Source organism: Hemicordylus capensis, chromosome 4, assembly GCF_027244095.1.
Source record: "Hemicordylus capensis ecotype Gifberg chromosome 4, rHemCap1.1.pri, whole genome shotgun sequence".
Lineage (NCBI taxonomy): Eukaryota > Metazoa > Chordata > Lepidosauria > Squamata > Cordylidae > Hemicordylus > Hemicordylus capensis.
The window spans coordinates 231,275,309-231,297,143 of NC_069660.1; the positions used below are offsets into that span (position 1 = coordinate 231,275,309).

The window sequence follows — 21,835 nt, forward strand, 5'->3', positions numbered from 1 at the left end:
AAGTAAGTAAGTAAGTAAGTAAGTAAGTAAGAGAGCCCCTGGTGGTTCAGTGGTAAAACTGCCGCCCTGTAACCAGAAGGTTACAAGTTCGATCCTGACCAGGGGCTCAAGGTTGACTCAGCCTTCCATCCTTCCGAGGTCGGTAAAATGAGTACCCAGAATGTTGGGGGCAATATGCTAAATCATTGTAAACCGCTTAGAGAGCTCCGGCTATAGAGCGGTATATAAATGTAAGTGCTATTGCTATTGCTAAGTAAGTAAGTAAATAATTGTGATCGTAGTTGTTTTATTGAGAAACTGTAAGTTGCTTTGTGGGCGTATGCAATATAAACATACATAGAATATTTTAAAACTAGCCGACCCTGCACAGAGCATCTGTGCGCTCTTTGGGGCCGGCTACCTCACCTACCCTCACCTTCTGCCCCAGTCTCCACCGGCCTGTGCTGGGCCCAGGCTGCCAGGCCGAGTGCCGCCGTGTCCGGGCCGAGTGCCGCCACCAGGCCGAGTGCCACCGCCAGGGCCGGCCCACTGCCGCCTCGCCTTAGCCAATCAGGCGTCTCCACTGCCCAGCCAATCAGCTGGCTGCCAGGACGCACATTCCAAGGCTCACCCAGGAGAATTAAATATATAGATGCATATGGCTAGCGAGTAATCTGAATTATTATTTGTATAGTGCCATCAATGTGAATGGCACTTTATTTTTTCAAGACAGGATTGTCACTGTCCTAGTAGTTTAAAGTCTTAAAAGGTTGACACAGGAGAGACTGCATTATTGGGACTCTGTGGGGTATCTGCGGGTGGGGCACCTCATGGCAGCACCCAATCCCCAGAGCTGCTGGGCGAGCCACATGGGGCCCACAGGAGAGGCGCCACTAATCTGGGTGGGTGATCTGCCCGCCCAGGGAAAGGTAAGGGATCATCTGCGGGGCGAGTCAGGCAAACCCACTCTCCCCTCAGACCCGCTCGAAGCTCTTCACACAGATTGTGTGAAGAGTTTCAATATATATTGTTTCATAGGCAAGCTTATATGAATTTGGCTCTTTAAACTTCACTACCAAAAAGAAATGCTTGCATGACAAAATCTTTCTTTAAAAAACAGGCAATATCAAGAAAATGTTAGATTAATTCCTGAAACATGACTGCATCAATGTTGTTTACATTTGAACATATTATGTACAGAGTTGAATCTGCTTTGAAAAGAGGCCACTTGAGGTTGGCTGTCACCCACAGCTGGTTTTAAAATTTAGTAAAGAAAGAAATAAAATGAAGAAAGGATTATTTGCAAGGGTGGGGCATGCCTGTAAATGAATTAGGGAGAATATACAGCTGGCATGAGGTAAACTGCTCATGTTCATCCAGCAAACATGTTATTGAATTAAACTAATTCTGATGTTATCTGAAATTGGAAACCTGTAAGCATTAAATGAACATCTGGTAAGCCACTATGAACTGAAAATTCTCCATCTATTACAAATCTAGTACAGATCTGCATGTCATTAGGTTTGTTTAATGAACCCCCAAACCTAGTGTGCCTGAGATTATTAGATCTCCACTTGGTATAACTACCATTGTACAAAAAACATCAAGCTTCACTGTCCAGTCTGCCCAAATCCAGCCTATGAAGGATTTGCAAAGTAAGGTTGCAGCAAACCTATGCACACCTATTTGGGAGTAATCCCACTGAAGCCAATGGGACTTCCTTCTAAGTTAAAAAAAACAAAAACGCCATTACTTGTGCTTATTCAGAGTAACTATAAGTGAACAAGGGGTGGGGAATGTCCCTGGTCCCACGAGAGAAAGGGGGTCTGACTGCTAGGTCTGTGCATGAACCAACAATTGCGGTTCAGCTTGAATGCTGAACCGGTCAGTTAAACCAACTGGCCGGTCTGGTTCATTTGACCAAACCAGTCCAGTGGTTCGGAGGCCAATACTTGTAAAGGGGAATCTGGTGAAGATTCCCTTTTACAAGTAAAGGGGTATGGGTCCTGGCTCATGTGAAGAGGCAATGGGGGTGGTGATATAGGTAGTGAAAGTGTCTTCTTATCTTCCTAGAGAGGAGAGCTGGTCTTGTGGTAGCAAGCATGACTTGTCCCCATAGCTAAGCAGGATCTGCCCTGGTTGCATATGAATGGGAGATTCAATGTGTGAGCACTGCAAGATATTCCCCTCAGGGGATGAAGCCGCTCTGGGAAGAGCAGAAGGTTTCAAGTTCCCTCCCTGGCTTCTCCAAGATAGGGCTGAGAGAGATTCCTGCCTGCAACCTTGGAGAAGCCGCTGCCAGTCTGTGAAGACAATACTGAGCTGATAGACCAATGGTCTGACTCAGTATATGGCAGCTTCCTATGTTCCTATGTTCCTAACCATTGCTCACCCCCTGGTGCAGTGTGACCCTCCCCACTGTACCAAGTTGCTCAGTTCTGGATCCCCACTGTACCAAGTTGCTCAGTTCTGGATCCCATGTATGTGCAGAGGCTGGAAATGAGCCATCACTGTGTGGGTGGCTTGCATGCACTTTTGCTATGGGCTGCACTGGGGGAGGGGGCAAGTGGCAGTGCTGGTAAAATTCAATATTAAATAGGGATGTGCAGATTGATTCGGGTACAAAATGATTTGTACCCGAATCTAGCTGATTCAGGCAAATTGTAGACAGAACAAATCACCCCTGTGCTCAATTGCCCAGATTTGGGTACAAAACCAATCAGCCAGATTTGGACCTGAAAAAATTTGGAGACACGGGCCTCCATTTTGTGGCCACAGTGGGTTGAGTGGTAGTGCCCAATGGGTAGAAGGTGCCACCCAAATTTCAAAGAAATTGAGCAAGTGGGGTGAATAAAACAATTTTTTTTTTGAAGTTTGTGCATCTTTAAGCTTATTGTACCAAAGATCTTTGGTGCAAAATGATGAATGAACAAAGAGGATCCACTATCATTGTTCAGCTCTGTTCATTCATCATCTTTGGTACAAAATGATGAATGACCAGAGAATCCACTATCAACAAATTAGTGGATTTTGCAACAACAAAACCCAGTACCCCATGGGCTTGTGGTTTTGGGGGTGGTTGGCACCCCATGTGCCAACCTTTTTGCCCAAAACCACAACCTTTTTGCCCAAACCACAACCTTTTTGCTCAAAAGTGATTCAGATTCATATTGATTTGGATCCAAATTGAATCTGGGGTGATTCGGGGGGGGGGGCAGATTCGGACCCAAAACAAATCATGGGTGATTCAATTTGCGTACAAATTGAATTTAAAAAAATCAATTCATGAACATCCCTAATATTAAACTTACCTATGCAATAAACAAATCAGTATGAAATCAAAGAAGTCAGCATAAAACACACTTCAGCTATATATAAGGATAATGCCTTTGAGTTGGGACAATTTAAATCCAATAAATTTTAATTACAGACTAATTGATAGAGTATTACAGAAATTTCTCTTTTGCATCACTAGCTACCATTAAAGCTTACAAAATAGTTAAAATCAAGTCAAATAAGGCTTGTATGCTGTGTTAAAATTATATAAAAACTCATTCTAAATTAGCTGTAAAGGTAGTTTTACCATCCCTTATACCTCCTCTATTTACCATGAGCTCTTCTACAGATCAAAAAACAGCCTGAACATGAATAGACATACTCCAAGTTTGCTTCTTCTTTCCTGTCAAAATATGTTTTCAACTCTCCAGCTGCACTCCTGATGCTAGGATTGTCCTTCATTTTTAAACTCATCCAAAACTTCCAGCTACCATCGTTCAATGTAGTGTCAAGTCCAATAAACAGAAGACAGTTCATCAACAGCAAACATTATAATGTTTAGGGGGACTGATTCTATGTATAAGTGACACTGTTAAGTAACTGGCATGTCTGGTACTGCATTTTGATCAATTGCTGTTAAGTTTGATGTACAAAATAAGAGAAGGGAAATATACCAAAAGTATATGCTTGACCACATGAGGAAAAATGGTCTGGGCATTAAATCAAAGTGTCAAGTAAAACAGATGTGTGCAACACAACCACTTGAGTTTAATACCAAAGAAAAGTTTTTCTTATGTCCAAAATGTATACATGATCTTTCCACATCCCTGAATATCTGTCTGCAGAATTTTCACAACCATAAACATTTCATTTTTTTTTTCAACTAGAAGAGTAAAGCAGATGCGTGATAACTTCCCTTCTATCTTACCACTTGTCCCCCATGCTGAGTTTCCAGCATATTGGGCTAATTTAATGGGAAAGATGTCATTCATTCATTCAGTTTGTTATCCAAGCGTTCAAGCACAAAATTCACAAGATATAAGAAGTTATTCACATATAAAGATGAATTTAAAGCAAAAAAATGCCCAAACATTCTACATCAACAGTAAAAAATTAAAAATAAAAGACAGTCACAGAAAGATGGGCTGTGTGCACAAAAACTGTACAGGCTAAAACAGAATCAACTAAGAATTTCCAAGGGGAAAATGGGATTTTGAGGGTCCTTTTAAATGTTGCCAAAGATGGAGCCATTTACCATTCAATTTCCCTCTGGACACTAATGCACCAGGTGCATTTCAGTGGGAACTACAGTACTTATGTCAGGTAACTGAAACAGAGGCTAAGTAATAACATTACACCACTCTCCTACTCCGTCACACACCATGCCTGTGCCTCTACTATGTCACACACCTGCCTGTGGCCACAGTCTCCAACTGCATCCCTTCCTCTGCTCCTGTTCAAATTCTATTGAAGTGGCCTCAGAAGTGCTGGGAAAGGTTTAATTGTCACTCTGTTCCTCTGCCAGCCATCAGGGAGAGGGATCAGACTGCTCCCCACTGGGAATCTCCAGGGCCAAGTCACTCCCATTTCCCCTGACCTTCTCATTCCTGGCCATCCAGGAATGAGGAGGTCATCCAAACTTTACATAAAGCCCTGCAACCAGGGCAATCCCAGACACCCTCTCCTGACTCCACCCACTCCAATCTAGCTGCCTCCATCTTTCCTCCTTCAGCTGTTGCCTGTCTCACCAGCTGTTGAGGCCCTGCCTTCTCCTGTTCACCACCAAGAGATAATTTGCTGGGCCATGCTGGCCTACCCATGGTCTGTTGGTTCCTGGGACTCCTGGCTCTCCCTGACAACCAGAGAAAGTCCCGGCTGGCTTTGACTGTACCCAGGAGCAGTGCAGCCTCCATCTTCTCGGCCCCATGACTGGGTGAGTAATTGGGCCCTCCGGCAGCCAGAAGGAAGGCCCAACAAGATAGATTAATAAGCGGGAATGAGGAAGCAGATTAGGAGCTTTCTCAATGGAAATGTTAAACGAGCGATCTGACAGAAAGGAGCAGAACCAACTAAGAACAGAGTTATGGAATGCCAAGTCATGGTAAAACAGGGTGATCAGTTGTGCCAAAGACTACTTATGTTATTCAAGAGGTCTTATCTGACAGAACACTGTGCCTTCTTTCTGGTGTTTCCAAGAAGTTGGGGGGCTACAAGTCATCCCCATCTGGCCATCTTCACTCCACTCTCCCACATCAACTTCTGCCATAGAAGTGCTTCCTGTCAGATAAATGGAACCTTCATATTTTGAGACAGTGTATAACCCTGGACAGCCTCACATAAAAAAGAAAAGGCTGAACTGCCAGTTCTAGGAGGCTTTTGGTGAGCTGGACTTTCATTATGCATGTGTGGGGATATGACGGCATTGAGTGTGTCATCACAACCCACCAATGTCAGTATATGCCATCCAACTTGCAATTCCGAATTTGATGTCTGCAACCAACTTCGAATCTTGGTTACAGATGCTGAGTTTGGAACCACTAGTCAGGTGGAATATGCCAACACAGGCGGGTTCAGATGACTTATCCAGTGTCAGCAAGTCAGCTTCACCACTGTGCTCCAGTAAGTGTCAGTTTGGCTTTTTCCTTGTCATGTGAAGCCGCCCTCTGGATACCAGAAACTGGGATAAACAACAAGAAGTACTGTTGTTTTAATCTCCTGCTTGTAAGTTTTCCAGAATATCTGGTTGGCCTCTGTTGGAAACAGGATTCTGGAGTAGATGAAAACAAGACTTTTCCAAGGCCACATGCAAAGTACAAAGCTATGGGCCTGAGCACCTGCAGGAGAGGCAAGAGAGGCAGTTGCCCCACCCCATCATACTCACCGTTAGTATTATATTTCAGCTACTATTTCTTTGTATGAATATACCCTACTTTGCTCCCCCTTGGAAAAATCCATGTGGACGCCTATGAAAACCCAGACCAAAACACTTATTCTTCCCCACCATAATATCTGCTTCCCAAAAATGTTGTCCTTTGGCCACCATTTGTTGCAATGCCACACTTTGAATTGCCCTCTCCACCCCTGAACTTCTAATGTTTTATGGGAGAAAAGGGGGGGGGAATCTTAGCAGTCTCATAAAGAGGAGAGCTGGTCTTGTGGTAGCAAACATGACTTGTCCCCTTAGCTAAGCAGGGTCCGCCCTGGTTGGATATGAATGGGAGACTAGAAGTGTGAGTACTGTAAGGTATTCCCCTCAGGGGATGGAGCCGCTCTGGGAAGAGCAGAAGGTTTCAAGTTCCTTCCCTGGCTCCTCCAAGATAGGGCTGAGAGAGATTCCTGCCTGCAACCTTGGGAAGCTGCTGCCAGTCTGTGAGTAGACAATACTGAGCTAGATGGACCTATGGTCTGACTCAGGATATGGCAGCTTCCTATGTTCCTATGTTCCTAAATGGCATGCACATTACTTCTTCATACAATGCAAACTTAGGGGTATAGCAAGGCTGGAGTAAGCCCTGGGGGAAAAAAAGTACATATGGATTTCTCCCCCCCACCTTTACCCAAGAGGGGGATTGCATAGAGAAAGATGTCAACCAGCTGGTGGGTCATCTCCCTCAAGGACACAGGGACATTTGTCTCTCCTTGTTCAATTACAGTATGAACGTGTGCAAAACTAGATAGGGAATTTATAGCCATAAAGTGTTGTAATGGTAACTAGTTTAGATATCTTAAAAAACAGTTGAGATAAATTCATGGACAAAAGATCCATCAACAGCTTTTAGTCATGATAGCTGAACAAAAAGTCCATGTTCACAATATCCCTCTGAATATCAGATTAGTCTGGGAATAAATAACCAGGAGCATAGGAAGCTGCCATAGGTCCATCTAGCATAGGAAGCTACCATAGGTCCATCTAGCTCAGTATTGTCTACATAGACTGGCAGTGGCTTCTCCAAGGTTGCAAGTAGGAATCTCTCTCAGCCCTCTCTGGTAGATGCCAGGGAGGGAACTTGGAACCTTCTGCTCTTCCCAGATTGGCTCCATCCCCTAATATCTTACAGTACTCACACATCAAGTCTTCCATTCATATGCAACGGGGCAGAGCCACCAATGGGTGAACGGGTTCAAAGAATCCAGGCCGCCACCAATCAGGGTCACGATCGTGGCCCCAGACATGCCCCCCACATGTGACATCAGATGCAAGGGCATTATTTTGGTCCCAAACGGGGCTGCGTGGCCCTGTTTGGAGCCCAAATCGGCCCACACTGCATTGGCAGTGACTATCCCTGCCTTAAAGGCCTCCTGGTCTCACTGCCAATGCAGTGGGCCTGATTGATCTCCCTCCCAAATGAGGCTGCTTAGCAGGGGCGTAACGAGGCTGGAGTGGGCCCAGAGACAAAATTCTAAAATGGGCCCCTCGCTGATACACACACACTTTCTTCACATGTGACTTGCCTCTGGGGGTCCCCTCGAGGTGTGGGGGCCCCCAGGGAGCCGCCTCCCCTTGCCTAATGGTAGTTATGCCCCTGCTGCTTAGACCCATTTAGGAAAGAGATCAGCCCGCACTGCATTGGCAGCACGGCCGGAACGGCTCTCCCTGCTTTTAAGGCAGGGAGAGTCACTCCAGTCCATGCTGCCCAACGCAGCATGGGCCAATCTTCCATCCAAATGGGGTCACATCTGATGTCAGATGCGGGGGCGTGGCTAGGGCCAGGGGTAGGGGTAGGGCCAGGGGGCGGAGGCCACACATGGGCTGCCACCAGCCTCCCTATGTTTCTGATATGCAACCAGGGCAAAACCTGCCTAGGTAAGGGGACAAGTCATGCTTGCTACCATAAGACCAGCTCTCCTGAGCATCATCAACATCCTACCCTGCCATCAACATCCTACCCTGCTTCCAGAGGTATTTGGCTGGTTGACTGTAAGCCAGAAACACAATGCTGGACTAGATGACTCTTGATCAGATTCAGCAATGATTTTTTTTAAAACAACAACAACAACAACAAATTATAACAAAACAATTGTCAAATCCTGAATTATTGCTCCTGTGCCTGGTGTGTACTAAAAATATGTATGTATACATTTATTTCATAGAATCAAAGAATCTTAGAGTTGGATGGGACCTTGGAGGTCTTCTAGTCCAACCTCCTGCTCAAGGCAGAAAAATGCTACAACACTCCTCAAAGATGAGCCTCTGTCTGGAAACCTCTAGCAGAACAAAGCCCCACCACTGCACAAGGCTAATTGTTCCACTGTCAAACCACTTTGATAATTAGGAAATCCCTCCTAATGTCTAGCCTGAATCTGCTTCCTTGTAATTCTCACCCACTGGTTCTTATCTTGACCTCAGGAGCAACGGAGATTAACCACACCATCTTCTATATGATGGCCCAACAAATATTTGACGATAGCTATCATATAACTCTTAATCTTCTCTTCTCCAGGCTAAACATGCACAGCTCCTTCAACAGTTTCTCAGAGGACCTGGCTTCCAGACCCCTCACCCACCAACTTTGTTGTCTGCCTCTGAACCCATTACAGTTTACCTCCCACCCCCAGACTCCAACCCTACCACACATGCCAGTTTTTCCATCTTACTCTGTTGAGCACGATCTTCTTCAGTTTTTAGGAATTGTGCATGGGCTCTTATGAGTTAGATAGAGGAACCCATGGAGATCTGCGCACACAAATTCTAGATATGAGTATACCAGTCAAGCCCAACTTTCCAAAGAGACACATCTTGGAGAAAACTAGGCACACAATTTAAAATATACCGATGAACAAAGGCAGTAAGCAAACACTCATGACAATGAGCCAGTTTGTGTGTCCCTATTCCTGAATCGTGGACTGGAGAACAGTCTAAATACACTTCCAGTGATCCAGGGTCATTTGTGGGGGCAGGCAAGGGACGAACTATCAGCAGTCTCTGGCATCAATCCAGAACACACTTAGAACCTCTTGACCAGGTCCTGGCCTCACTTTAAGAACACCCCCCGCCACCCAGCAACAATCACTGCGCATATTTTTACTGACATTCTGGTTTTTGTTCATGAGATGGGCTGTCATTTCAGCATCTGTGTATTGAATAAACAGCTTAAACTATCTTTTGAAATGGTAATTTGCAAGGAAGACAGTGCACCTGTGCCCTGGATCATGCAATGCCTTCCAATATTTATTTTGGCATAAGTTAAGGGGTTGATGTTATCCTATAAACATTTGTTTAGTACCTACACATCAGAAAGATCTCCTCCTCACTTAAGAAACGCTGTGGCTTTCACTATTCTTCAAGGATATGATAATAGTATCCATTTACTAAGGCTGAAAAGAGAGAACATGAGATACGTTCTCTGCAGATGTTTCAAAATATTGTGAAACTCTTTTTCCCTGGAAGCTTGCAAAACCTAAAAGCATTTTTAAACTGACTTCTGGGTCTCTCTCTCTCCCTCTCAACTGTTACTTTGGCATTGCATTTTATTAACAATTGCATGTAAAGTACAAATTATTTCACACTTTGGGATTTTAGAATAACTCAAAAAGTTTCTAGCTCAAAAAAGGGATTTTTTTTTAAGGTTTCAGCTTTAAAAAGATTAATTAATTTTCAATCTGGGCTGAGCCATTCGTGGACAAAGGACATCACAATGAGGGTAATAATGAACTTCATGGAAGGAATTTCCTAGCTAAAACTGAGATTATGCCGCAAACAGATGCATCTCCATCCACTCTGGGCCAAAATTTTGTTGATGCTGTTACACACTATGATCACATTATATGGGCAGGACCTTTTTCGGAAGGTGGATGGGGCTATTATATTCCATCGAAAAACAGCTTTTCTTCTCTAGTATTCTATAATTTTGTCACACCACAGCAGGCTACAGCCAAGTTGCTAGAGAGAGGCATCAGTGGAATGCCTCAAGTGGAAATGTTTACATTCTGACACTAATCTCACACCCCTCCAGTAATCACAAAGCTAGTCATTTTATTACTACTACCCATTACTAGTAATTTAATTACTAGTAATTTTATTAACACTCCAGTGTGGACTGTTTTGTTGCTAGCTTTGTTGCTTTGAATTTTTGTGGCAGACTATGGGGAACAACAGCCAGAAACGGTTTATATTTCATTTGGTATTATACAAGTCACAGTCCCTACCTATAGTAATTTTTCAAATAGTAATTTTTCAAAAGGACATCGGGATTATTGCTATTCCTTGCTGCACATTTTAAACTAAAACCACTCTGGCTGCACTCTTTCCTACAAAAGTGTCGTCAAAGTCTCTAGAGATCAAAATATGGATAAACTATTATACATGTTTACAGTTTTTCTAAGGAGAAAAAACAAACCTCCATGATTTATTTTGCTTATATATTTATAAAAACTTTAAATAAGACACAAGACCCCACATATGAATTCCTTAATCTATGAAAGTTTTGCCAGGTACATAAAATAAGCACTGAGTAAATTAGCTTGTTACTTCGTGTTTTAAAAGATAAAAAAAGAATTTCATATAATGCCAAAAGAGTTATTACCAAGAGAAGAGGCATGATAGGAGATGAAATCTAAAGTCCAGTTGAATAATACTCTTCAAATCCTCTCTCTCTGTTACACTTTTATTCATTCCGCATGCAAACAACTGACAATATCCATTTTTTCAAAATATATAAAAGTAGGCAAACACCCCTTACCCTGTGGGTCTGAGGAGCTGTTCTTGCTTCTCACTGTTACAGACATGTGTAAACAAGAGAATTTCCTGCATCTTTTTCTCATCTGCACAGCTCTGGGGGCTGGCCAACAGGCTTATTTCCAGCATTAAAGCCACTCTACACTAAATGGAAAAGAGACTCCTATTGGCTAGGCTTTATCAAAACTAATACCACAACACATTTCCTTTAATGCAATGGCATTAGGCCATAAAAAACATTTGCTTGTTGTCCATTTACTAACATCACCACAGCCCCACATACAAAGTATGAATAGATCCCTGTCACTGTGCACAGAAAATAAATTTGGCCATCTGGGGAGCTCTTCCCACCCCAGTTTCCCTTCTTTTCACTTGATGATAAATGCCTGTATTTCAATATCCTTTTATAGAGTAACTGCCTCACTCCCTGCATATATGCTTGTGCCTGAATACATTTAAGAAGGAGCCACACACCTGCAAAAAGGGTGTGTGTATGTGTGTGTGCGCGCGCATACGGATGTGTGTATGCAGCATATATCCTTGCAAATTAAAGTGTGAACAGAACATGTGTCTGCAAATATATGGAAACACACGGTGGACAAGAATAGAGAATGTGATTGCCTCTAGCTCCTTGTGATATGTCCACTGCATCTCTATTGTTATGCTCAAAAGGGTTCTACCTTTTTCTTTCTTTTCCAAGCTCCAATCTGTCCCCAAATAGCTGGCCTCAGTCTCTGCTCCATGGGCTGTCGGACTTATCTACACGCTTTTGAGGAGTCTTGTCTGTACCAAGGAGGGGCACCTGGAGGCACTTACCAACTCTGTTGATTGGACCATAGCTACCTCCCAGAGTGTTCAAGGGGTTTACTCCCTCTGGGGAGATTTACCTACCCTTTTGCACAGAGGGGTTTCACCAACCAACCCTATTATTTTAAGGTGTGGAGCTCACTTCCTCTGGGAAGACTTATCTACCTGGCTAATCCTAGCTAATGTTTCCACAGATCAATATGGAACTTATGAGTCAGTGTACCAATGTACAAGTGCCCTGTCAAACCAGTGTACTCATGCACAGTGCCCTGTTGGACCAGCGTGCCAATATACCAGTGCCCTGTCGGACCAGTGTACTCATGCACCCTGAATCTTATATACTCTCATTTGGTATCTAAAACCTCTTAGCATAGGTTCAATCCATGGATGTGGGAGGAGACATAAGCAATCAATCAACAGGGATAATTTTACTTAAGTAAATAGATTTGGAGAGGTACAACAGAAACAAGGTCCTGGCAAGCAAAGCTAATTTACCTAACTAATATAAGCAGTTTACCTAGCAATGGAAAGGAGGAGGAAAAGGAAGGTGGGGTGAGGGAAGCAGGAAAAGTTCATTACCAAAGGTGCAGGGAGACCTTAAATGGCCAGATTAAGGTGTCTACTGCTGATTAAAGATCCTAGGGTTTGATGAGAAGATGGAGTGCATGATGCTAGGGTGTGGGGATATTGCAGCAATGGAGAGGGAGAAGATACATTTTCTGGATCTTATTTCTAAAAGTTGAGTCTGGAGTCTTCTGGTTTTATACTTAGTCCTTGACTGCTGTTGGGGTCAGTCCCTCACATCCATCAAAACTCATAGTTATGACGACTCCTATGCCACCTGTCTGGGCTTCAGTCATCAGATGTTATTTAGATCTTTCCCTATCATCTTGTCAGCATACAGCCCCCGTTTTGTTATGGCCTTTTATCTTCTGCATCCCCAGACATTCAAAATAAGTTCTTTACACTTTCTTCTTAATTCAAGTATTTGGCCTTCATAGTTATACACTAATTATTCAACAGTCATCACTTTTCCTTTCTGGTCCTTTGGTTATGAAATCTTTATTAGTCTTTCAGAAAAGGGAATCTGAGGAAAGAGGGGACAGGGGCAAGATTACAATTATGTTAAATTGCTAAATAGATTACAGATGCCAGGTATCTTGAACAGAATATGGTAATATATATATCATAAGTACGAGGTTGCAGAATTAAACGCTCATTATCACTTAGTTTATGGGTGAGGCTAATACATAAAGTTAGCTGATGTCTTCTAATCCAATACTCTCATTACAGTTTCCCCCAGCAAGTCTATTTATAAAGCAGACAGACAGACAAGCAGACCCAGGGGCTGCTCTACCCACTACCAGCGCCACAAGGTGGGGGGAGGCCTGCTCAGCTCACCTCCCACCCCCACCCCCTGGCTGCGCATGTTGGCATCTAAAAATAAGGGAACTTTTGGCAGTTCAACATGGTGGGACAGTGGCATGGCAGGCACAGGGTGGTGGCAGGAGCCCCCCCGGTCCCTTGGGGGCCCCTCAGACCTTGGACACAGGCCAGGTCCCCAGGATCCGAGGGTCAGAGTGCCTCTGCCTGTACCTAGACTTGGTTGGAAAGCCCATGCTAAAGTGGGAGACTGAAGCTGCTATATATAGGAAGAGAAGAGGTAATTGGTTTGTTGCTTTCTTAATGCTTATAGGCAGAATCAAGCATGCTTGCAGGTGTATTATATGTTAGATTTCTTACACACCTCATATTATATAAATAGTGAGGAGCTTTGTGGGCAAAGGATATTGGTTCTCTTCTGTCCTTCTGAAGGCAATGACATTATTTATAGGGGTGTGCAATTCGGATTTTCGATGTTTTGATTTGGATCTGAATCAAAACACCCCCAATTCGTTTTTGGGTCTGAATCTGACCCATCCAAATCAACCCAGATTCGATTCGGATCCAAATTAATCTGAATCCGAATCAATTTGGATCAAGAAAATGGGTCCCATTGTTGAAGTTTACACGCACCTTATGTGCACTACAGCACCACTCACTCTGGGCCACCCCAGCACCCCCTAAGTGCGGTTATGGGGCTGCTGAAACCTCAATTATACTTTATGAGGAAAAATCTTAAAGACACACAAACTTCAACAAATCACCAAAAATCAGCCCTCTGCTCAAATCCTTGGAAAAAATTCTGGTAGCTTCCTTGCTCCCCTTGGGTATTACCACCAACCCCACACCGCTCTAGGCCACCCCTTTCCCCCTGATGTGAAGCGACGAAGCAATAAACCTCCATTATACCTTATGGGGATGTGTGAACTTCAACAATTCACCAAAAATCAGCCCGTTGCCCAATCCCTCTGCAATTTGGGTGGTAGCCTCCACCCATTAGGCACTACCACTCCACCCCACTCTTTTGTCCCTGGGTCCCAAAATTCAAGTAGACATCAGATTGGACCTTTTTGCATTGAAGTCAATGAGAGGCAAAAAGGCGGGAAATTCAAATAGACGTCACAATTCAAAATGGAGGAGGAAGAAGAAGCACTTTATCGGCCAGAAAATGGAGGGCCGAAACTACAAACTATTCAGAGCCAAAATGAGCGTGATTCGTTTCAGCTCCAAAACATTTTGGGAGGGCAAAAGGGTGATTCGTTTTGGCAACGAATCACCCGAAATGGGCAGTTTTGGGTACAGATCATTCTGTACTCAAAACGTTTGGCACATCCCTATTTATTTATTTGTTTACAATTATATGCCACCATAATGCCTTCATAACTGAATTCATGGTGGCTTACAACAAAATTCATTAAAAATCCATAGTAAAACGCAACCTCTAAAATCATACAAATGCAGGATAAGTCAATCATAGAGAACAATCATAGAGAAATGTATAAATTTAGGGGAAGGTCTACTGAAATAAAAGAGTCTTCAGCTTGTGTTTAAAATTAAACAGGGAGGCGGTGGTCCTGGGGCGGATTAATCTTTTTGCCGCCCATAGGCAGCCAAAGATTTGCTGCCCACAGGGACAAGAGTAAGGGGGCTTGGTGGGAGAGAGAAACTTAATTCTGTTTTTTACCTTTAAAAATGCTGCTGTGTAAGGGCAGAGGCTCCGTCCACCTTCTAAACCATCACAGGAGGAGAGGTCGGGCACTGGAGGATGGCGGTGAAAGAGCTCCACACTCATGCCCAGCTTACTTGCAAATGACACAGAGTGGGAGATAGCGGGCCTCTGGGAGGAATTTCCTAGGCCTGAAATTGCCCGCTCTGTGTCATTTGAGCCCCTGGTGGCGCAGTGGTAAAACTGCCGCCCTGTAACCAGAAGGTTACAAGTTCGATCCTGACCAGGGGCTCAAGGTTGACTCAGCCTTCCATCCTTCCGAGGTCGGTAAAATGAGTACCCAGAATGTTGGGGGCAATATGCTAAATCATTGTAAACCGCTTAGAGAGCTCTGGCTATAGAGCGGTATATAAATGTAAGTGCTATTGCTATTGCTATTTACAAGGAAGCTGGGCTTGGGTGAGGACCTCTTTTGCCGCAGTCCTCCAGAGCCTGACCTCACCTCCTGTGATGGTTAGGAGGTGGGTGGAGCCTCTTCCGCTGCACAGTGGCATTTTCAAAGGTGTGTGTGTGTGAGAATTAAGTTTACCTCCAAGATGCCGCTCCCCAATATTTGCCACCATAGGAGGCTGCCTATAGTCCCTATGTGGCAATCCACTATTTGGCAGGCCTAAGATCAAGAAGCAGGGAGTTCCAAAGAACTATATCCCAACATTATCTTCTGTTTGATAGATTCTCAGGGTCTATTTCTTACGCAAGTCCAAAAAAAAAAATGTTTATAGAAACTGAAATTACACAGAGGGGGCTATATATATATAATGTCTCTTTAATCAATGCATATGATAGAAGATTACCAAGAAATCAGAACATCACAATAGTGCTGTCTCCTATAATTAACTGTAGGCAGCTTCATTATGGCCTTTCTCTCTAGTTATGGGGTACATTTGGAAAGGATATTTATATGTTATGATGTGTCTATACCTACAAAGATTAGAATTGTTTGGACAATCGTTATTCCCATGACACTCTATGGATGTGAAAGCTGGACTTTGAAGAAACAAGATAGAAAATGTATTGACTCTTTTGAACTTGAACTGGAGAAGACTTTTGAGGATACCATGGACAGCCAGGAAAACAAACAGATGGATCATAGAACTTTCACTCAAGGCACAAATGACCAGGCTCCAACTATCATACTTTGGACACGTTATGCAAAGATCCAGCTTCCTTGAGAAGTCCATAATGCTGGGAAAAGTTGAAGGAAAGAGAAGACAAGGATGACCAGCAGCAAGGTGGATGGATGATTACAGCTGCAATGAATGCACCACTGAGAGACCTTAAAGGCCAAGATGAAGACAGATCATCCTGGAGAGAATCTATCTATGTGGTCGCTAAGAGTCGACACCAACTTGAGAGCACTTAATCAGTCAATCAAATGGGGTACATAGCATTTAATTGCTCAGTTCTCCTAAGATCTTCTCTACCAAACTGACTACTGATACCCATGACCACATAAATTTATCCAGTGTGGACTGTGATTCATTTCAATAGACTTCTGTCCATAGTTTCTCTACAAGCACCCAATTGTTATCAGAGCAGTTCCATGTGATTATTCACACAAATAACTCACATGTATGTATGCAGTTTATTCCAGAAAAATCTGTGATGTATTCTAATAATTATTTTATTTATTTTTAGGATTTCTACATTTCCTTTCTATAAAATAATGAAGGTGACTTATATTATAATTAAAATACAGTCATGACCATCTAAATAATCTAAGCACAAATGGTTTTTAAAAACCCCTTAAAAGTAGCACCAATTAATTCCTTATTTAAAACAGTATTTGGAGAAGGCCTGCTGAAATAAAACTGTCTTTGCGGCTCATCTAAAAGGAAACAGCAGACATCTCTCAGGAGGGTTCCAGATTTCTGGATACCACAAAATTGCTCCAAAATGCTAAAAGTTCTGTGGAGGCCAGAAACCACTGTGGTTGAGTTGGCAACAAGAGTGTCCTGTAGCTGAATTTTTGGACCTCTGTCTCCTTATCTAACTGATAAGAGAACATACACATGGCTGTTTTCCAGACTATCCATTTAGTCTGTGTAAGAACGGCCAAAGGTATGTGGAAATAATCTCTCAATAAAGAAGTACATTTTCTCCAAGATGGTCATCCAGACTGCAGGGTAGGTTGATCCTTTCTCTGGGTTACTGAGAACAAGAAGGGAGCCAGCACAGTACTAGTATCTCTGTGTGCACAGGTGCAGAAGTGCATCAAAAACACTTCCAAACCACTGCAAAAGCCTCTCTGCAAATTTCAAGGATAAAGAGCCACGAGGCCACTATTTCTCAAAGCAGTAAGTAGCACTTCAAAGGGGTGTTTGACACCCCTTTTTTTTCCTTCACTGAAAGTCAACTTATTATGAGGCTGTTCTCATGTGCTGCCAAGACCAGGCTAAGGCTGTCAAGCCTGGGCTTGACTGAGCGTAAGAATCTGTGAGAACCAACCAGCTGCCAGATTCACCATGGCGGCAAGAGCCCGCCTCTTAAATGGGGTTAAGGGAGCAAACTCTCCCTTAGCCTCATTTTTAAAAATCATGTGCTGCACTGCCTGCTTTTAGCTGTCGCTGTAGCAATGATGGGTGCCCACCCATTGCTGTGTAGATTCCCACAATTCACCATGCACTCACACAGTGCATTGTGGGATTTGGGGGGGGGCAGCATAATGTGTCCTGGCCCCTGATCCTCTACACTGCTGGGGAGGGGACAGCCATTGTCCATCTGGGCAGGCAATCTGTGTGCACATCATGGACGCAACAATCATTTGTGGGGAGAGGTAAACTTCTCTAGCCTTCCTCCCTCTGTGCCCTCAAGTCCTTCTCACTGATCATGAGAAAAAGTTGAGTGCCTATCACTCAGAGACTCTATAATTTTGCATGTGAAAATTGTGAGATTTTGCAAAACGTTGCCTAAAATGATGTGACTTTTCATCCTTCGATGATTAAAAGCATACCAGATTTGTTTTTAATTAGATGAGCATAAAGCCATGTTGGGGCTTGATAATCAGCTTCTATTATTTTCATGATTGGTGTAGCCCCAAATCACAGAAAATATTTTGACAGCCCCATGTACAGGTGCTGGTCCCTACACATTACAGTTTTATGTCACCTTTCATGGAAGGACCCAAGGTCATAATGGAGATTGAAGTCTAAATAGGGATTTGTACCTAAATTTCTGACTCCTAATCAAACATTTATCTCAAACCATTATGCCAGACTGGTTACATAAATGGTACTGTTTGCAGGCCTTACAGTTTTCTCATGTGATCTGAAAGGCAATTTTGTGGAGGCTGCTAAATTTAGGAACAGGAGCTTCTCTGAAAAGGTAATCTGTGGGCTAGATGAATGACTAATTAAGAAATAAAGAGATTAAAAGGAAATGTAAAATAAAGTGGCATATCAAACTAATTCTTGCAATAGATCATTGCTTCCATATATCTTAATATACTTTAAGAGGTGTATATCAGGTGGTATATACATATAATAGATAGATAGATAGATCACTCTTTTTTCCTTTCAAGAGTGCTGAATGTGTCCATTGAATACTAACTTTAAACATTCTGATTCATTCTGAACTCTGTACTTTTAATTTATTTTGAACAGCATAGTACTGTGAAGTGCCTGGATACACAACACTGAAGGCAACTTTTGGGTTTATCTAAGTACATTGGCTCACATAGGAACATATCACACAAGTGTGTAAATTATGCAGTGAGAAATAGTTTTTTGATGCAATGGCAAGCAATTACATGCCAACATTTGTTCAATATACAGATTAAATGTCCCACAATTCATTACCTGTGCCTAGTAATTTTCACAACAAAAGAAAAAGAAAAACTACCACTAAACACACAAAAACTATTTATACCTAAAGGTAAAGTGTGCCGTCAAGTTGATTTTAACTCCTGGCGCCCACAGAGCCCTGTGGTTTTCCTTGGTAGAATACAGGAGGCGTTTACCATTGCCTCCCCACATGCAGTATGAGATGATGCCTTTCAGCATCTTCCTATATCGCTGCTGCCCGATATAGTAGCTGCTGGGGTTCGAACCAGCAACCTTCTACTTGTTAGTCAAGCATTTCCCCGTTGTGCTAAGAGACCTCATTCAACACTTTCCCTAACATCTTGTGGAACTGAAAAACTTTGTACTAAATTCCATAGATATGCATTTGCCATAAGAGACAACTGGGACTTCTTTACTTTAGAAAGAATCACTCGTCAACTAGTTGATTAGAATATAATGTTGATAGTTCCAACTACATATTTTGATAGATGGATGTTTCCACAATAGCATCAGCAGAATTGCTCATCTCCTAACTAAGGCAGGATGGATTTCCTTCTGTTCTGGTACATTTAATCTCTGGCTATATGCCAGATAGATTTTTACAGGGCAGTTCATATTAGCAGATCCTCAGAGGGAGCATTAACAGGAAGTCTAAAAAAGCAAAACCTTGAGTCCCTTAATGTTAAGACGCAGTTCCAAGCAAATACAAAGGAAAAAGAGGATCAATCCAAAAATTACTGAAGACAAGTAAAAAGTATTTGATTTTCCTTGGGGGATCAAGCTAGGTCAAACCTTTCTTAAAACAGCAGAAATCAGCACTTATGATACTGATGTAAATTTTTGCCATCTGTCATTAAAAATTGTCGAGTACAAATCATACTAAAGTTATTGTACTTACTTTGAAGAAGCAAGACAGAAAATGTATTGATTCTTTTGAACTTTGGTGTTTGGAAAAAACCTTTGAGGATACCATGAACAGCCAGGAAAACAAACAAACAAACAAACAAAAATGGATCATAGAACAAATCAATCCAGAATTTTCAGTTGAGGCACAAATGACCAGGCTCAAACTGTCATACTTCGGACACATTATGAGAAAAACCAGCTCCCTTGAGAAGTCCATAATGCTGGGAAAAGTGGAAGGAAAGAGAAGAAGAGAATGATCAGTAGCAAGGTGGATGGACTCGATTACAACAGCAATGAAAGCCCCCTGAGAGACATTAAAGGCCAAGTTGAAGACAGATCATCCTGGAGAAAATATATCGATGTGGTTGCTGAGAGTCAACACCGACTTGATGGTGTTACAGACCAGGCCTGATTTATAGCAATAGCAATAGCAATAGCACTTACATTTATATACCGCTCTATAGCTGGAAGCTCTCTAAGCGGTTTACAATGATTTAGCATATTACCCCCCAACATTCTGGGTACTCTAAATATACTAAATATGCTCAGTATATGCTCAGTATACTAAATATGCTCATTAGCCAGTATACAAAATAGGTCTGGACCAAGTTCTTTTATATTAGTGACCATGTGTGGTCTGGATGCAAGGAAGAAGGAGATCAAACCACTCAAAAGGATCCAATGTGCTTTATTGAGTATTCAATGTGCTTTCTTGAGTATTCAATGGGCTTTATTGAGTATAAAGACTAACAACATAATCTAGTAAAGCAGAAAGCGGAACCCTCTATCAATATTAGCAACAGTATTTAAACAGAACATCCTAACCAGTATCAATATTCACCCATGTGCCTAACTAACATATGTGTGTGCAATTAAATCTTCCTAGATTTTAATACAATTCAGATACAGATGGAAAAGAGAGGTGGGGAGGAAGGCTGAGGGCTGGCATGTTTCAGGGAGATTAGTAGAGGAAAAGGGGGGGGGGGAGAAGGGAGCAGGGAAAGGATGGAGGGACCCAAGGCTTGTAAAGGAGCAGCATATTTACCCAGGACCAGAGACTTCTTGTCAGCTGAAGAAGTGAGGCGCTTGGCTGAGACAGGAGTTGTTGCAGTGCTCAGATCACGGCAGCTTGGGCAGCAAACTCTGGCATTGCTGTGAGCAGCTTTTGCTGTAGGCCAAAGATTGCTAAAACTCTCTGTCTAAAAGCCTCATTCTTATAGTGTATTTTCTCTTTGATCCTTGAATAGAATCTATTCAAAATCTCCTCTTTTCCTGGGTGTCCAAAAAGGTGACAACTTGCTGCTACCTTCTGAACAAAATCTTAATTATTCAGGATATTGGCCAGTCCAGAGAGATCTCTGAATCTCATCTTCTGCAAACTGTGTGCTGAGAAGGGAGGGGGTGGGGAAATCTGCATCTAAGAGCTGCAAATTGCATCTTCCCCCAAAAGGTGTTAAAATTCAGAGGAGTTAGTGAGAAAATTTAGTTGTGAGACAGCAATTACATTATTTCTTGTATATCTCTACCTAGTGTTTTTCTTGTAATTGAAAACAAGAGAATATTTAACATATATGTGTCAGACGTCCAATACATTTGTAGCATCAGTGAGGTGAGATTAAAGTCTACAGACAGATCTCTGTATGCATTTGGCTATGTTGAACTTCCATGGAGAACAATACAGTTAATCACTGACAAGGATTTAACACTGACTTCTTGTAACAGGAAAGGGGGGGGGAATCAGCCCCCTGGCTCCTTCCACAGACACTTGGTAGTCAGTTGCATTTTTGCATATGAGTGGCCCAGGCCAAGCTTTGTGTTTCTTGCATATCCATTTTAACAACACAATGCTGGATCACCTCCTCCCTTCACAGAGCAGGGAGCAGTATGCCAGTTCACCTAGAGTTCAGGTATTATTTCATTTCTTAATATAAAATAAAATCAGACACAGGCCTATATTTCACATACTTCTGGCGTCCATAACAATGGCCCTTAATCAATGAATCAATCAATCAATCAGTATATATATATCATATTCAGAAAAACACACATATACATTTTAGGCAGAATATAATACAGTTAACAGCATGGACATCATAATTATTTTATTTATGTATTTATTTGATTTATATACCGCCCTTCCAAAATGGCTCAGGGCGGTTTAAAAACAAGTTCTGGTAAGAACTAATCTGCCTGCTTTCCTTTCACTGTAATCTGTATTGATCATTATCATCCTCACAAGTTAGTTCACTTCAGCCTTAAACATTCACATGTCTGACATCTTGAATTGGGGTAGATGACATC

At 42.5% G+C, this 21,835-nt stretch overlaps 1 protein-coding gene across 15 annotated transcripts in view; it reads right to left on the reverse strand.

The window, feature by feature from the left end:
- The window catches only part of CCDC102B (coiled-coil domain containing 102B), a 229,725-nt gene that overhangs the window by 153,972 nt on the left and 53,918 nt on the right, over positions 1-21,835 (reverse strand). Inside the window, exon 1 of one of the 15 annotated variants that reach the window (XM_053245403.1) lies at positions 10,935-10,995. The exons of 13 other annotated variants lie outside the window; for them this stretch is intronic. The gene's annotated coding sequence lies outside the window, so the exon portion shown is untranslated. Of the gene's footprint in view, positions 1-10,934; positions 10,996-21,835 lie in introns of those variants that run through there. One more of the 15 variants, XM_053245402.1, reaches the window with a different exon arrangement.